Source organism: Taudactylus pleione, unplaced genomic scaffold (assembly GCF_031769625.1).
Source record: "Taudactylus pleione unplaced genomic scaffold, aTauple2 ptg000472l, whole genome shotgun sequence".
In the NCBI taxonomy this organism is placed as follows: Eukaryota; Metazoa; Chordata; class Amphibia; order Anura; family Myobatrachidae; genus Taudactylus; species Taudactylus pleione.
In genome coordinates this window covers 1,351,482-1,370,009 of record NW_028284874.1, presented here as the reverse complement: position 1 = coordinate 1,370,009, position 18,528 = coordinate 1,351,482, and positions in this window count along the sequence as shown.

Here is an 18,528-nt window from a genome sequence, read left to right as displayed (position 1 = left end):
AACTGTTCTAGTGCCTAACCCTAACCCTCTGGTAAGTGTCTAACCCTCCCACCTGGTGATTAACCCTGACTGTTAGGGTAAGTACCTGACCCTAACCCTCTGGTAAGTGCCTATCCTTAAAAAGAGGAGCATGTGTCGACCATCTTAAATGTTGACATTTTGACCTTGTTGACCATTTGTACCTGTCGACCTTCTTACATGTCGACCTTTATTGTGTCGACCTTTTGTCCCTGTCAACCTTTTGTCCCTATCGACCTATTTACTGTCTAACTTCTGGTGTATATCTAGACATTATCAACCTTTTTACTGTAGATCTTTAGACCGTATCCCCATTAAACGAGCAGGTAAGAAGTCCACATAAGAACATCATTGCAAACATTTAGGCATGAAATACTTTTTCAAATAGCCAATGAAACAAACAATTGCAGATAAATCTAAATCAAGCATAAAGGTGGGTACACACTATACTGATATTTCTGCAGATGATGGTCGTTCATACACACTGAACGGCCATCATCTGCTTCTGGTCGCGGGTCCCCCCCCTCCTCGTCGCCTCTGCTGCATGTGTACGACCGCCCGTACGCACTGGCCGATGGCCAGATATATCTGGAGATAGATCTGCTATTGGCTCTGCAACATCCAGATACAGTAGTCCGAGTCCTCTTGCAGCAGGGGTTATCTTCAGGAGCTGTCTACGCTTCTGCCCGCGGCTCCCAGGACGAGGTTCACTTAACTCACAGCGGCTAACTTCTCTGCCGGGCCATCTTCAGCAGGGGTCCTCCCAGATCTATCACGTTGGGGTCGCCCAGCAGGGATGCTCACCACAGGGTCCTAGCATCAGCTTGCCACAGCTGGGATCCTCTTCAATGTGGCCACTCCTCTGACAGAGCCACAGCAGCTGACCCCAGGTCCTCTCTCTACCGGCATATTCACAGCTCGGACACCCTCCAATGCTCCCCCTGCAGGTAACACACTAGTCTTCCCCCAGCTACATGGCTGATACTGTGACTCAGTTCTTTCCATTGGAGAGCTCTCCACTCTAGGGATGGCCATCGACCATCGATAATTCCGAATCATCAATGGTTTATGGCCGATGTTGAATGTTTTTGACATTGATGGGGAGAACCAGATGGTTTCCCTCCATTGATGTAAAAGCATAACCCAATGTTTTTATTTATATAAATACATATCTCTGCCCCCTGGCACCCGCAAAGCCACGCCCCCATGTTCTGATTGGCCTACGGGCCAGTCAGTCAAAAGACAGGGATGAACATCGGTTGGTGAAACCATCGATGGTCATCCAGTGACTAGTTTGTAACCATCGATGGTTACTTGCTATTTTACCATCGATGGTAAATAGCACCACCGATGGCCATCCCTGCTCCACTCCATCACGCTGCCTTCTTTTAGAACTGTGTTGCCGGCTGGCCCACCTCAGCTCCCGGCTTCCTCACTGGCTCAGGGGCCCCATGAAAGCCAGCCCCTAGGCCCTTCTCCCCTGCAACCTGCACCACCAATGTGTCTCCATGGATTTTCCCAGACTTTTTTGTTGCTGACCAGGACAGGGTTCCTCTAACATATGCGTTTTATAGGCCTGGAGAGAGAGGTCACCTAAAGTTCAAACAACACTGCCTTCGGCTGCATGGGGCATGTATGGACTGCTTAAAAAAAAAATAATGACAAATTGACGGGCTGCATTGTATCTAAGGGTCCCCTAGAGTGAACCCATAACTATGAGGGTACCACACTTGTAACTTCCTCTTTGATCACCAGCATCTCCTGGCAGCCCTTATCTCCTCCCTGTCCGACCCCTCCATCTGGCCCCCTCCCCACCAGTCACATCTGAATACAGCCACCGATTCCCGACCCAGATTTTGCCAGATCGCCAGTGAGTTCAGCTACCAGGGCAGGGTCCAGGCTTGTGCCCGACTTCTGAAGAACAAATCCTGCTGCAGATGCAGCTTCACCAGCGCTCTGCTACATCTATAGCTGGTGAGTTACACTGCATTATTACTGCGTACCATCACTGCAGCCATTGGAGTCACACTTTATTTGGCAGTGACACCTGGATAACAGTGGTAGAAAAGGATCGGTACCCCTTCATCATCACGGGACAAACCAAATCTGTCAAGCCCTTCCCCATGAGGCCACGCCCCTTTTCCACCTTACAACCCTATTAGAAAAACGGGGAGGAGGGGGCCGCCAATTATTTTTCTGGCCTAGGGCACCAAAAAGCCTACTTAAAGATCTGTGCTCTGTGGCCATTTCTTAAGAATGGGGGAGACAGGGCATGTTAGAAGGATGAAGGGGAGGTCCCAGAGAAGGAAAAGCTGATGACCAGATGAGCAATATGGGAGTAGTCAGCATCAGGGAGAGACCGAAGGAGCTGGGAGGGGATGGGGTCAAGGGGCCAGGTGGAGGGTGAACGATGAAAGAGAACAAGGAGGGGAGAGAAGGGGAGGAGCCTGGAGGGAAGAGATGTCATGGTGAATGGACTAAATTCTGGAGGCAAAGTGGGTGGCAGAACACTGTGGTAGGAGGAGGGGGAAGTGGGAATTGAGGTTGGCAATAAGGCAACAGGGGTTGGAGGACTGGGAAGAAACAAGGGTCTTGAGGTAGCATTATTTAACAAGTAAAAGAGCAGAGCTATTGGAGGAGAGACTCAATTTGAAGTGGTGGAAGTCAGCAAGAGAGCAGAATTTCCTCTAGAAATGCTCAACACCACAAGAGCACTTTGGAGATGAAGGATCAACTCTGCCAAGGTCCAGTTTCTTTAGTGTGTATCCCTTGTGCTCAAGTAACAAAAGCAGGACAGCAGCCACAAGCAGAATGAGACGCCACTCTATGCGTTTCATCATAGAGATGTCATCAGGGGTGTGGTCTGACATGTCTTATGTGGATATTTATAACTTATGAGTAACTAAAACCGTGCAATGACATGTGAAGCCCAGGGAGGGACTAACAAAGGTATGGACCAATCAAAACAGAGATTGGGCCGGATTAGAGATACCCTCACAAAGTGAGCGATTACAAATTAAATTAACCACTGAAATGGAATATTCACAAATGCATTATGTCGTTAAACATACAGTACTAAGGAATAGGTAATATTGGTATTTGTTTATTATTTTTGCCTGGGTTCAGTAATGGCTTATAGTGGCCTTGCGGGTTACTGATGAAAGTGTCATAGATTCTCTTTGATGAATCTCTTACTATCTCCGTAACATGGGGATAAATTCCATCTATATTATACAACAAATGTCAATAACTTAGTGCAAGGGATAGGTTTCCAAGGCTGGGTGAGCAGTGTGAGTCCTTAGTCTCTTGGCACTGGCAGTGACCTGTGAGGAATAATAATGACCTATTTGCTTTTCCAGTCATCATTGACAAGGGTGGAAGAGACCCTCCAGCTCTCAGTCCTTTCCACAATGGAGGCTTTGTAAAGCCGCCAGGACAGAATTAGAAGAAGCACAAGCTGTGTCTGGGAAGCCGCCAGCAGCGAGTAATCCTCTATATTATACCAGGAATGAAGCATGTCATGAAATTAGCTTCCCTGCCTAGATCTTTAGCACTACCACTTAGCTAGGGCAGGGGCGATTAGCAACATACACCATTGCTTACACCCTAACACCGTCCTGTTATAAGTCGCGACAATATGTGCACTGCGCATAAAACCGTGCGTATTTACCCCCTATGTTGCCGCGTGCCTAGTACTTCCAAAGCATTTGGCTGCCTACATTGCCCCTGCCCATTGCCGCACACACCAGTGCTGCCCGGGACACCTGCAAACAGTTGAAAGGTGCTGACTGTCAGGACAGCAGGACAATCCATTCAAATTGGCACTGTCCCGCTGTAACTCAGGGCACTTGGGTGGGGTAAAGGGTGACTATAAGTAGCAATCAAAACTTTTATCCCTTTTATTCACAAAACTTCTGCATTATTCCAATCAAAATAGACTGTTTGGGATTAGTTATTAGATTTTCTTTTAAACATTTTGCAGCATTTCTCTACCGCTGACATGAGGATGTGACTGACGCGTTTCACCTGTGATATAGATCTTTTTCTCCCTGTATCATTGGTTACAGAGTGAATGTCAGCATGCTTTGGCCAGCTACAAGCATAGACTCCCTTTCGGGTGCAGAATGAAGCTGCCCATTTTCCGGTTGCATCATTCAAACAGATTCACGAGTTAAGATTACAAGGAATGGCCTGTGTGTATCTACAGCTATGTAGTAAAGTGTACTAATGACAACTGTAGAAATATAAGTGTGCTTTGTGGCAATTGGCGTGTGGTAGTGAGAGGGGATGCAGTCAGGACTGTCTTATCCCGGCAGGGGTCTAATGACAGGCGTCGAGATCCCAATGCCTGTCATTTTACCTACGATAGGAGTCCGGCATTCCAATCGAAGGTAAGTCAGGCGGTGAGCATGGACAGCCACGGGGGGCGGGGTTAGGTTAGGGGCTCCCGGGGGGGGGACTTAGGGTTAGGCACCCCCCGGGAGGGTTAGGATTAGGCCTCGGGAAGGGGGTAGGCACCCCCGAGGGGAGGTTTGGGTTAGGCACCACCCCTGGGAGACTTAGGTTTAGGCAGCGGGAAGGGGGGGTTAGGTTTAGGCACTTACAGGGGGGGTTAGGGTTAGGCACTTGAGGGGGAGGTTAGTTTTAGGCACCCCTAAGGGAGGGTTAGGGTTAGAGGGAGGGTTAGGTTAGTAAATATAGAAAATACTTACCTGTCGGCATCTTCACTGCCAGTGTTCCAGCGTCGGGATTCGAACATGCGTCTGTCGGTATTTCATACTGATCCCAGTGAGAGTGTAAGATATAATACTAGGCAGTGCTGCAGTATTGTTTGCTAACTACTGTATACATTATATGCGCATGTAGGACCTGACTCAGACTTCTGCTGGCAGTTTTCCCTATGGTGGCGGCATTGTACTTCCTTTCCTATGCTGATGCCACAATCGTCCCAACTTAGTTGCAAATCCGTGGATTTGAAAGAGCGTGCCTATCCCACCCACTGTTCTAGCGCCCGCAGGCACAATTAGCATCAGTATCGTCACTGGCACCAGCAACATGCCAGGTGCAAGACAACCATCAGAAAGAGGCCTCCCTTTCCCTGTATGCATGACGTACACGGAGCTCCACATACACGCACACGACACTCCCAGCAGAAATAGCCGCACTTGATACTTGCTGTCCAAAACAACGCCTATTTCATAGAGGACTCCCTTCCCACAAAATAGTACTTATATAGAGCATCCACAGATATTTCCCTCCTATAATGCAGGGAAGAATGAGTGTCCGAGAGGCTGCTATAGTCACATGACATTGGTTGGCTGCTCACTGATTGGCTACTTTATATGTTGCATGCACTATGATTGGCCTGTTTGCTCCAGTGGGTGTTATTTATTCTTTGAATTTTTGCTCAGTTATTACATTCGCCAACGTTGTATCTCTTTAATGATTGGTCAAATCAGTGTGGCTATATCTACTGTATACAATAGATCTGGGCAGCACAATGGTGTAATGGTTAGCATTACCGCCTCACAGCACTGAGGTCATGGGTTCCATACCCACCACAGCCCTAACTGTGTGGAGTTTGTATTTTGCTATATAAATAACTGGTAATAAATAAGATCTGTAGTTGAGGAGTAAGGGGTAACTATGAAATGTTGGGACCCGTAGAAATTTCATTTGGCTGGCAGGATGCATAACTGCCCACGGATCCAGGGGCCCCCAGAGCCTACGCTGGGGTCCCGGCATGCTTGATTCTTCAGGTCCATCCCAGTGGAAAATAAAATTAAATTCGGATTATAAATGTGATTTGTTTTTAGTCAATACATATTATGTACGCAACAGAAACACAACTATAAGTTATTTTTCTCAGTTTCTGGAAAAAAGGGTAAAAGGCAATGGAATAGGTCCCATATGCGACACATAGGGGAGTTGTACGCGGCTGTGTCAGGTACAGTAATAAACTTTCAGATATGGTCGTCCAGCCTGTGAGAAGCGCAGCGAGTATTGCTACAAGCTATTTGTCAGCATAATCTTCTTTTTTATTAATTAATTACCCTGCTTTCTCCAAATGTAGCGTGAAGAGGGCAGGGCTGAGACATATAGAATGTTCTATTACTCTATCTAATCGGCTCTGGTTCATTTTCAATGCTGCCCTCACAATTAGTACATGAGCCCCACCTCATATCTAGATGTTGTGATAGAAGCACTGGTACTGTGGCTAATGGAGGATATGTTTGTCCCAGGTTTTTGGCCTGTGGGCCTGATTCAGACCCGGACGCTATTTGCGGCTGCTCGCTGGCTAAAAGGGGCCGGCTATTTAAATCATGCGATCGCACTGCGTCGCGTAAAGCCCCCCACTAAGTAATAGCGAGCGGCCGCACTGTGCGCTCGCACCTGTATAAAGACGGCCCTTTGCCACTCGCAACACACGTCATCTCCGGCAGTTGTAGGATTAACCGGGAATATCGAGAGCCATCGGAGCTGCTCGCAGCGCTTGTGGTAGCCTTTTCCCACCACATCATTGCCAGCAGTTCAGGCTAAAATACAACCCAGTCACGTGTGTAATGACGCTACTTTGCTAATTATGCACACCCATTAAACGCCGTTCTAACGGTCGGGCACGCCTGCGTTCGCACATCCACACCCCCATTTACAAGCACCTTCCCCTGTTACCACCCACAAATGGCACTATCTGTCACTCAAAATAGCGGTCCGACTGCAGGCTAAGGGCGAGCACTTTCCCATTGCAATGACTGGTTTGCGCATGCGCATTGCGACTCATACGCATGCGCAGATTGCGAAAAATCACTCAATGCGAGTGCAGCATAGCGTCCGGGTCTGAATCAGGCCCTATGTGTTTTAAGCCCACAGGAAAAGTCTGTTCTGCTAAACAGAATAGAGTGTCGGCTTTTGGTAAAAGCCGGATAATGAGTCCTGGGGGTGTGGACATGAGAGAGAAAGGATGACTCCATCCACAAGGCCACTTCGGCCTTTCCGGCTTTCAGTCTGAAAACAGGCTGATTAGTACCTGCAGCTGTGGGAGGCTCATATAAGCTGTGTGAGGGTTTAGTTCAGGGTCTCAGTTACCTGGGGAGAACAGACAGTGAGGTTTGTTCAGAGGCACTGTGATGTACATGTAAGTGCTGTGCATATATCTATATTGGTGGTGAGGGCAGTAGGTCCTGCCCTTTGAGAGAGGGAGGTATTTGTTTAGTTAGTGCCCAGACGGGCTAGGATTTATTTTTATGTTTTTCATTTAGTTTATTACTGCACAATAAAAACTGGCTCCCGCCAGTTTGCATGAAAGCCCTGGACTGGTGTGCTGTTTCCTGGCTACTGTGTGTAAGGAGGTGTCCATCTACCTCAGGAGAGGGACCTCCTACCCTGATCTTATTACAATGCATATAATCCAATTGTGTTTGAACATAAAAACACATTGTGATTTAATAGGATTATATGTTATACCGAGGCAGGCAAGATTCCTCTAGCATGACAGATGGAATAAAAATTCTTACATAAAATCTCAAGGAGTTTCCATTAACGTAGAATGCTGCCTCTAGGAAAAAATCTTAAAAGCTACTGTTTCAAATTAATACATGTTCAAGAGCTGTGTATTTCCGAGAGTTATTATATACATAAAATTACTGTAGTCTTTATACTAAATATGTGCAATGTGGTGATCTATTTCCCTCGTCTGTGGCAGGCTGCCATGTTGGGGGGGGGGGTGAGTATCATCTTTGCACACTTACTTTGTCGATTTGAATCCGTGGATTGGAGCTTACAATCCTGGGATTTCCAGAATAGTGACCGCACGCGCGATTTAGGTTTTTTTTCACGCAGTTTAGTGTTTTTTATTATGGCGGGCAGCGCTGAGCACCTGCAGCACTCGCTTACACACTGCACGATGGCCCTGGCCCCCGGCTGTGTGCAGCGTGACGTGACGTCAAAGGTCACGCTGCACAGCCCCATGCCGGCCCGCCCTTTCGGCCGTCCCACTGACCAACCCAATAGCGAGTATCACGAGAATCCTGGGTTTGAGCGTTTTTCGATTCCTGGGATTGAAAAAACAAACCGGGTTTGGCTTCGATTACTGTATTCATTCAGGGGGTCAGAACAGTAAAGTGACAGCAGCTTGAGTGACTGTATTCAGGGCCCGATTCAGGTTGGTTCGCAAGTCTGCAATCGCACACACCCGCTCGCTGTGAAAATATGCAAATTAATGCAATCGCAGTGCAAACGCAGCACTATACCAAGATGCCCACCACTGTATAATGCCGCCCACTTCCCATTACATACATCTGCAAGTCAGCAAAAACATTGGTAACATCGGAGCCATACGCAGAGTTGTGGTTGCGCTGACCCTGACTCATGAACTGCCAAAATTCCTGTCGCCATCTAGACTCTGGCTGCCTATGCCGTCGCTGGGGCTTAATTATGCATGCCCCTGTAACGGCGTTCAAACGCACAGGCACGCATGCATTCCTTTGACCACCTTCCCCTCTCCACCCCCAAATGGCCCCATCCTGTCAGTCACTCCGCCATTCCTCTGCGTGCTCACTGCGATCGCATCCCGTTCGCAGTGGCTGGTTCATGCACGCACAATGCGAAGCATTTGCAGATTGCAAACATCGGCTGGGCGCGTGCGTCCGCAGCCTTGCGATCCAACCTGAATCAGGCCCTCAGATCACAATTATCTGTGCAGTGATTCCACTCTGCAGCTGATTGATGGTGGGTTTACTGTCAGATCTGCAGCAGAATGGGGGAATAAATCCGACGGATGTCAACGTTGGCTTTTAAATGACAGTCAAAACTGATTCATAGTAAATGCTGTTGTTGTTTTTTTATGGCAAACTCGATTGTCCACGAGTCAAAACCGATGCTTAGTAAATTTACCCCTTAGACATCTGGGCAATGACAATAGTGAAATAGAAAGAATGAAGAGTCTTTGAAAGACGTATTAGCTAGGCTTTATAATCCTGCAATGTGATCAAACACGTGAGTACGTTCAACAGCTTGTCTAATTATATCATGACACAGTATTTAGAGATTTCTGGACTTAAATCTACCATCTACCAGTTTATTGTGTGATCCTGCAATCAGATCAGAAACGGCGATCCGCCAGTCTGAAATGCTGACCAGCGGCCATCGGTGTTCTTTGATCTGTCGGAGGATCGTTCAAACTATGAGGGGTATTCAATTAGGCTGCGAAAAGTCGTCATTTTTTACTTTCACCTATTTGCATTATCCCGTATTCAATTTCAAAGACTTTTTGCCGGTGCGAAAAGTCTTTGTAAAAAAAACGGGGATAAGTTTTCACCATGTTTAACATGGCGAAAATAAATGCAGAATTGGGGTTTAGGGGTGCAGGCTTAAAAAATTAGCCTGCTCCCCTGGGAGTATCATTTAAAAAAAATTTGTGTCATAAAAAGTTTTTAAAAAAAAAAAATCGGGACACCCGAAAAAATTAACTTTAAATTTGGGGTTGAAAAAAAAAAAATAGGGGAACAAAGTGCCAAACTAGCTAAATAAATTCTGGTGGGGTCCTTGTGCAGAGTAGCGGCAGGTGCATTTTTGCAGAATTTTTAAAATTAACTTTAGGGACTTAAAAATATGCTTACCCCCATTTTCATGTACCCTAAATTTGATAGGAATATTTTTTTTTGGCAAATAAAAATTTTAAGTGCTATTCTTCACCACTTCCTCATAGCCGCAAAAAAAACACCTGCTGCGGCTATTTAAAATCCCCTAGCTACCTTCAGCAGGGAAAAAACGGGGGTACCCACAGTGATCCTCCATGTCTGGACATCATTAGGGGGTTCCCAGGATGAATTCCTGAAAATTCCCCTATTTTCCCCGATACTTACCTTTCCGCAGGTTCCCGTTTTCGCCGGCTCCAAATTGAATACGGGGATAAAGCGGGCGCGCGCCTGATACTTTATCCCCGGTAAACCAGCGATGTGGAGCGAAAAGTTCAGCACAGACTTTTCACTCCCTAATTGAATACGGCCCTATACATGTTAAATTTCACTGATGTGCAAATCACGATCATATTTTGATCATGATCAGCAAATCAGTGAAATCCAACATTGGCATTGCAGAATCGAGCCAATCAGTTTGGGGCCAATAGACATAGACATAATTTCCAGCCTAAAAATTGATAGGAGGCCAGCATTGAAGCATTCATGGTAACTTGGAATCCATGCTGTAAGATCAAGAAGATCGCTAACATTATTATAGTATATGTAACCCTACCTTTTCTCATTTACTGCCCCTTCCAAAATAGAAGTGACTTCCGAGGCACTTCTTGCGGAAATAATCTCCGGTAAATTACACTTTCCTGAGCTTGCTGCATATATACAATTCAATGGGGTTTGCTGTGCCGCAGATCCGCATAAGATATTGGTGAACTTTTTAATACACTTGGTAATCCATGTGTATTACGGAAATTTATTGTTTGATACATTCTGCCCTCCTTGTTTTACAGTTATCGATTACAGCTATTATTATTTTTTATTAGTGATCTTGTTTTATTTTGGGTACAGGAGAAACCCAGAAACTTAAGGCCCCCATACATCAGAGATTGATTGCAGCAATCGTGCAATTTGCAATCGATTGTGTATAAAAATCTTTCCCTTTTTCAATCGATTGTGGCATCTCTGCAATCAGCAATCGATTGAAAAAGGGAAAGATTTTTATACACAATCGATTGCAAATTGCACGATTGCTGCAATCAATCTCTGATGTATGGGGACCTTTACACATCCCAACCGCCCTGATAGAAGAAGGCTGCCAAGCTGCCTCCCATTTGTCCAGATTACCAGGGGGTTGGGAGGTCCTGTCGCTCACAGTAGTCAGATAACCCCCCACCTTCTAAGGTGGTGTTCTAAGGTTTAGTTACGCTTTCCTACTCCCTCAAAAGTTAATAACCCTCCCCAGGGGTGTTACTAGCCGAGGCTAAAAAGACCCTGATTAATGGTCCTAAAAGCTGCACTCCCAAATAACCTGGGAATAATAAATGCCCACCATTTTTATATGGCTGTGGAGAGTGTCTGCCTGATTCTGAATCAGATGCAACTGCAATTGAGGACGGATATTGTGGATTTTAGCATTGTATCTATCATAATACCGCCTTTGCGGGGCAGGATTCCAGGAGCAGCCGGAGCGGACGTGCTTCTTTCATGTTCGGGGGGTGGGGCCAGACAATAGCCGGCATTAGGCCCTGCGATTCTCGCCATTTAGCCACGCCCCCTCCTAACGGACCCGCAAATGTCTCGGAAGATCTCCCCATCCTGCCCACTTCACTGCGAAGTGGGCAGGATGTAGGAGATTTGCCTACTCTTCCGGGGGTGCGGGGGGTTACCCGAAAAATCAGGAGCCTCCCGCGACTCCCAGGAGAGTAGGCAAGTATACACCAAAGAAAGAAATCAGTGATTGCCCGGATCAGGCCTTCCCTCACTGCTGGAGATTGCTAGTGTGGATGGGTTGATCCGTCGGAATACAGACCACACTTTCCGAGAAATGTGCGTTTAAGGGCAGCAACTGGGCAGTGACCATGTGATCTCAGGTTACTGCCCTGTTTGGTAGGTCCTTTGGGCCTGATTCAGACCCGCTCGCAAGCACTATGCGCTCGCAAGCAGGTCGATAGCCGGGCAGTTTGCATGTGCGGCGTGTGCACTGGGCGTGCGCGAGCCCCGCAGCGATCGAGAAATCACTCACTCCGGGGCTCGCAACAAAACGGGACGGCTGTCGATGTTGATCGACAGCTCGCCCCGTTTTGTAGGCGGGTTGGGGGGGTGGCTGGACAAACGGAGGCATTCCTGAAGGAACGCCTGCCATTTGTGGGCGGCCCCACTGACATCACTATTAGAGCAGGAAGCTCACTTGGGCTTGCGGGAACAAGACCCTACCACAAGGGTCTCGTCACAAGCCCGATGGTCGCGACCATCACCTGGCACCCGCTAAAGCTGTGGGTGGTCACCCACAGCTTAGTGAGCGGCCTGGAGGCCGCCCAAAAAAACAAGAGGCCACCCAGATTCAGAGCGAGCGCTCACAAAGAGCGTCCGGTCATGAATCAAGGCCTTTGTTCGCAGGAAGCCCATGAGAAGGTGCATTATCTGTGAATATAGAAGGCAGCTCTGCTTGGTATGTCTGCTCAGCTACAAGCCATGGGCCATAACTATTGGTGTACGACCATTGCCACCGCACAGAGCGCAGGGCTCCGGCACCGTCGCTGCCTCACGGCCCTTGCTTCTGGCTAGCAGGGTGCCTGGAACCCTGCAGCCAGGATCACTGCTGCGGCGTAAACAAAGCTTCCTTTAGACACTCCGGTCAGGCATCCTGCAGAGTGCACAGCTGATCCTCAGGATGCTCCAAGTCAGCGATGCCCTTACCGGAGCGGGGCCAGCACAGGACGCATTTTAGCCCTGTTACGGCCCTGAGCACTGACACCTCAGAAAAAATACTTTCAGGTTCCGGCAATAAGCACTTTGGGTATATTTTAAAATCTATCTGCTGTGAGCTCATTCTAGAGAAAACCTTAATATAGATGGAACTTTTCCTGCATAAGGACTTTGGGGTCTATTCATTATCACTTATTTCTACAAAACATTTTCGCCTGCTTTTTGTCTTTGGGCCATTCATCAGAAAGGTAATGCAGGAGATATCACAGATATTGTCCCCATACACTGCTATGGGGACAGCATTCATCAAGCTCTGAAAATACAATATTTAGTCTCGCGGCTCACAACCCGCTGAAGGAGTCCTTGGTTGTTAAGAGGGATCCTTTCAGATATCTCCGCCCCTGTCCAGCTCCTTCCGCCAGACGCCGGGGCTTTTGTGCGCACTAGTTTCACTGCTCCAAAGTAACAGTCGTCGCCCCATTGCCATAAGATACAGCTCACAGAAGTACAGCAGCTCCAATGCCTGCCAGACCAGTGCTGAAACGTTTTCACATCCTCTTGGGCTGGGAGACAATGAGAAATACTGAGATCAGTGGCATAACCAGGGTATTTGGCGCACAGGGCAAGATGAAAAATGGTGCACCCCCAACTTTGTGCTCATGCCGAAGACATGCGTGCCAAAGTGGGCGCAAGGGGCATGGCCACTGAAAGATGGGGCAGCCATTTCTCATCACTCTGGGAACATTCATTTCCATTCCATATGCACCTTAATGCCCCCTGTAGTAGTGCCCCTTATGCAGTGCCCCCTGTAGTAGTGCCCCTTATGCAGTGCCCCCTGTGGTACTGCCCCTTATGCAGTGCCCCCTGTGGTACTGCCCCTTATGCAGTGCGCCCTATAGTAGTGCCCCTTATGCAGTGCCCCCTGTGGTACTGCCCCTTATGCAGTGCCCCCTGTGGTACTGCCCCTTATGCAGTGCGCCCTATGGTAGTGCCCCTTATGCAGTGCCCCCTGTGGTACTGCCCCTTATGCAGTGCGCCCTATGGTAGTGCCCCTTATGCAGTGCCCCCAGTAGTAGTGCCCTTTAGGCATCACCCCTTATGCAGTGCTCCCAGTAGTGCCCTTTATGCAGTGCCCCTTGTGCAGTACTATTCAGTCATGCCACTTATTCAGTGCCCCCTGTAGTGCCCCTTATGCAGTGCTCCCAGTAGTAGTGCCCCTTATGCTATGCCCCCTGTAGTAATGCCCATTATGCAGTGCCCCCTGTAGTAATGCCCATTATGCAGTGCCTCCTGTAGTAGTGCCCCCAGTAGTAGTGCCCCTTACACATAAAACACACAGAACACAAAACTACTCACCCACACCCCAGCTCCTGCACCCACCGCCACCTGCTCCTCCCGCCCCTCTTGGCACTATGGGAGAGACGTCATGATGCCTCTTCCTTCACCCACTGCGGGAGCCAGAAGGCAGAGCCCATGTGTGAGTTCCAACCCGACGCCAGGTCGTATACACACCTGCTCACTGTCAGTGAATGTACTACCCAGCGCTGGCGTGTTTGTTTTAATGTGTAGTGCCATGGACCTCACTGACCTGGACAGCAGCCGGCGGTGGGTGGGGGGGTTCGCCACCAGCTGCTGTCCAGGTCAGTGTGCCCCGCTCAACTCCCCCCTAGTAACGACACTGATTGAGATCCTCTTAGCAGCATCTTTTCCACTTCGGTAGCCCAAAAATAATGGTAAGAGGTCCCTCATGTCCTGATTTACTATGCAGAGATAAAAAATAAATAAAACAATTGATAAGAAAACTTATACTGAAATGAGAACTCAAAACCCCATTATGAACAAAAACCTCTTTATTTAGGTTCTAACTGGATTTTCTTCATTTGTTGTCCACAGGAAAATCCATACTGAGATGTACGTATGCTGGTTTGTAATGCACATGCCCATCCTTTCCTGCCATGCTGTGTTTGGAGGGGTGGAACAGGGGAAGTTGGGGGCATGTATATGTAGTACAGGGAGAGACCTTGCTACTGAGGCAGACCAGTATGGAGGGGCAGATTATGCCTGCCAGTAGCCGTATCACTTGCTGGTGCCTGAGGGGTGTAAATACTTGAATTTTATTTTAGAACTTTTTTTAAGCTAATTTTTTTTTTATGCAGCGCTATAACAGGGCGGCAGTGCGTCCTGTGCCAGCTCCGCCCCTCTGAGCGCATCACATCATGACGCTGCACCATCCTATTAGGCTGGTCAGCCCGGAGCATCCTGGGAACCCTCCATGTGGCTGTACAGGCTGCAGGTTGCATGTCCAGAGTGTCCAATGGAAGCTCCTGGCTGCACTGCAGCAGTGATACTAGGGGGTCTATTTACTAAGCAGTGTTAGGACACAGAGGGCCTAATTCAGACCCGCTGGCGAGCGCTGAACGCTGAGCGCTCGCCAGCGGGTCGATGTTGGCCCAGTGCGCAAGCCGTCGCTATGGATCTTGCTACAAAGGGGGCGTGCTGTCGACGGTGAGTGACAGAACGCCCCCTTTGGTGGGCGTGTCGGGGGCGTGACTGGCCAGACGGAGGCGTTCCCATGGGAACGCCTACCGTCTGGGGCCGGCCCCACTGACATCACAAGTGATGTCAGTGGGAGCGCTTTCGGCTCTGATAGAGCCAAAAGCACTCCAGGGCTTGCGGCAACGAGACCCTACCACAAGGGTCTCGACGCAAGCCCGATGGTCGCGATGGTCTTGACCATCGCGACCATCTTCATGGCTGCTCGCTATAGCTGTGGGTGGTCACCCACAGCTATGCGAGCAACCAGGAGGCCGCTCTAAAAAAAGAGAAGGACGGCCCTGATTCAGAGCAAGCGCTCTGTCAGAGCGTCCGGCTCTGAATCAGGGCCAGAGTGAAAAGTGATAAGGTGCCAGTCAATCAGCTCCCAACTGTCATTTTTCAAACACAGCCTGTGAGATGACAGTTGGGAGCTGATTGGCTGGCACCTTATCACTCACTTATCACTTTTCACTCTGTCTCCTAACACTGCTTAGTAAATAGACCCCTAGGTTACAGACTGCTGTTCCAGGCACCCTGATAGCCAGATGCAGGGACCATGTTGCAGCGATGGTGCTGCCCCCCCCAGTGCCCTATGCTCTGCGTGAAGGCACCACTTGCACAACCCTAGTTATGGCCCTGTACACATGTATATAAGGCCAAATCAGCTTGAACCCACTGTCTCCCCCTGCCTCATGGTTTTCAGGGCAGTCAAAGAAACAAAGGGGTCTCTGTAAAAATTGAAGATGGTGGGGACACCTGGGTGATAAGCAGCTGTAAGGGTATAAGTTTAGCCTGACGGAGTTAAACATAGATATTACTGTATAGCAGTGCAGGTGTCTGTACATGCTCCTCCTGTTTATACTTCATTAGTCCTTCCGTGCGCTGTAGCTGCTGCTAGCTCAGCACCCAGCACATTGTGTAACATTGCAGCACTGTAACCTTTAGCTAAAAGCGCTGATACAGCCGTAAACCTGAAATCATGCATTGTGACATCGGTCTAGGCCTCCTTAGATTTGCTGGGATCACATTTCTTTTCTAAATGCAGATTATATGGAAACATGAATAGTGTCAGAGGTTCAGCTTGCTACAAGTAAGATTTGGTAGAATAACAAAGTATCACAGGCTCTTACTGTACATTCAGCGAGTTTCATTTAGCTTCCAGAATAAGCCGACAAGACATAGGTTTCCTATAAGGGCCTATTTATTAGAGTGTTTTTGCAGTCAGTCCTCTGACATAATGTTTAAGCAGCGGCGGCTCCTGCCCTCTTTGATGAGGGGGGCTGCCACCACCAAAAATGACAGGGTTACTCACCGGCTCCTGCCCTCTTTGATGAACGGGGCTGCCGCCGCTGATAACGACAGGATTACTCACTGGCTCCTGCCTTCTCCTGGGTGGATCCCGGCGCCTGTGCAATCGATCTTTCAGGCCCCGAGACCGGCACATGTGCAGTAGCAGCGGGGAGCCACGCATACACATGTCACCACCGGCTTCCAAGGGCTGCAGCCCCAAGGAGCCATTTAGGGCTGGTCTTTCCACCAGCCCTAACCGGCTCCTTGGGGCTCCTCCTGGAAGCCACTCTCTGCTAATAGCAGCCCAGACTGGCAGTCCCAGGGGGAGGAGACCCCCCCGCTGGGGCTGCCTGTTGTATATGTGACTGGCAGGTGACCCATCCAATAGGAAGCCACTGCCAGTCACAGTATAGCCAGTGCAGTCACGGACTACACTAAGGTGGTGGATTTTGCTGGGGGGGCTGCAGCCTCGCTGTGTTGAAGGATCCGGGACATTTACCAACAGGCAAAACAACAGGTATCAGAGATATCTGCAGCTGAACCTTTATTTGCAATTGGAAAATGGTTCCCATAGCTTTCCATGGGCACTGTGAAATGGCCAATTTACTTACATAGCGTTAGTTATTGTAGTCTACAGGCAACCTTCCGCTTTCCTCTCCTCCAACCGATACTTGTCTGATGGTTGCGCTTAAGTAGTAGGCAAGTCCAGTCCCAGCAGTAAAGTGCTGCATTAACTACTAACACTGGGCCTCATTCAGAGATGTACGCAAGCCTGATGGTTTGGGACATGTGCAGAACGGGTCCTGCGCCATCGCACACAGTGCCCCCTGCAGATTGAATGACAGGCTGCGGCCGTTTGGGGGAGGGGCAGGGGTGGTGCTGGCCTTTTCTCCAGAAAAATGGGCGTGTCGCCCTTGTTTTCTGGGATTGTCAAGGTCAGGGTCTGCGTCTTCCCAATGACCAATGTCGTGGCCTATGTCCGATCGATGGTGCGCCTTTGTGCGCATATCGGCTGACTCACACCATAGCCGGTGGGCATCTCAATGGGTGGTTCATCGGTCGCACCATTAGCCTAAAGACTTTGTTGCAGCTGCTACTGCCGAACCGTCCACCTCTGAATCATGTCCTCTGTGCCATCGGTATTAGCGCACGATTCTAAGTGGGCGGTAGCAGAAATGCGGATGTATCTTCTGAATATCAACATACTGCGCATGCGCCAAAGATAGAAAACGGTGACTGTGCATGCTATGGATAAGGCGTACCTGCTCGGATGGACATGGCTAGAGGTAACGGATTGATCCATTCGCCAATGGAGCACACTTCCCTCGAAATGGGTGATAACTGGGTGGTGAACTGTTGCGTCTCATTGCCGTCTTCATTGCTCGTTCGATGGCGGCGGTTCTTTTGCACCCACATGGGGTGGGTGCATAACCAGATACTAATAATGACAGCTACGTCTGTGGATGTAAAAACAGTGGACGGGACACATTGCCACATGCAGATGTGCGGATTTCCAGTATACACTGCGGACTCTCGCAGTAGCAAAAGTAAATAGGCAGCTGCGATTGAAGGAGTTTCCGATGTACCACTGTACTCGCCTACTGCATGGGGTAGGGTGTGCGTGTGCGTGTGTGTTTTCTAGTCAACTCAATTAGCATTCATAGTTGCATATCTTACCCACACAGATCAGCACTGTTTTCCAGTCCCCATGATGGTAATACTGGCTGTGTCCTTACCGCAGTTAATCACTAATGATTACTTGTTTTCTGTAGGCTGTAAACCCTTCTTAGCTGAGATTGTTAGAATTAACCCAGGATTCCGGAGTGCAGCAGATCAGGGCTGGGACACACCACTGCTTTGTCATACCACAAATGCTTTGCTTGTTTTGAAACAATGACTTTATTATTCCACTCGTTTAATACGATATAACAATGGATCTTGGTCCATTACATCCATCACTAAGCCATGTTTACAGTAATTAGTACTAACTTTTTGTAACATTTCATAATCCTCTTATTGGGACCCATTTATACACAATCACCTTTGCAATGAGTTCTGGGCACATTACTAGCGCCCATGATCGTATTGCAGGATGTGCCAGCATGTGTCAATTAGCCCCAGCTGGGGCCATGTGTAGCCCATAGGCTACAGCAGATGTCATCTTTAGGGCACTTCTATGGGGCATAACATTAACTAGGGCACTACTATGGGGCATAACATTAACAAGGGCACTACTATGGGGCATAACATTAACGAGGGCACTACTATGGGGCATAACATTAACTAG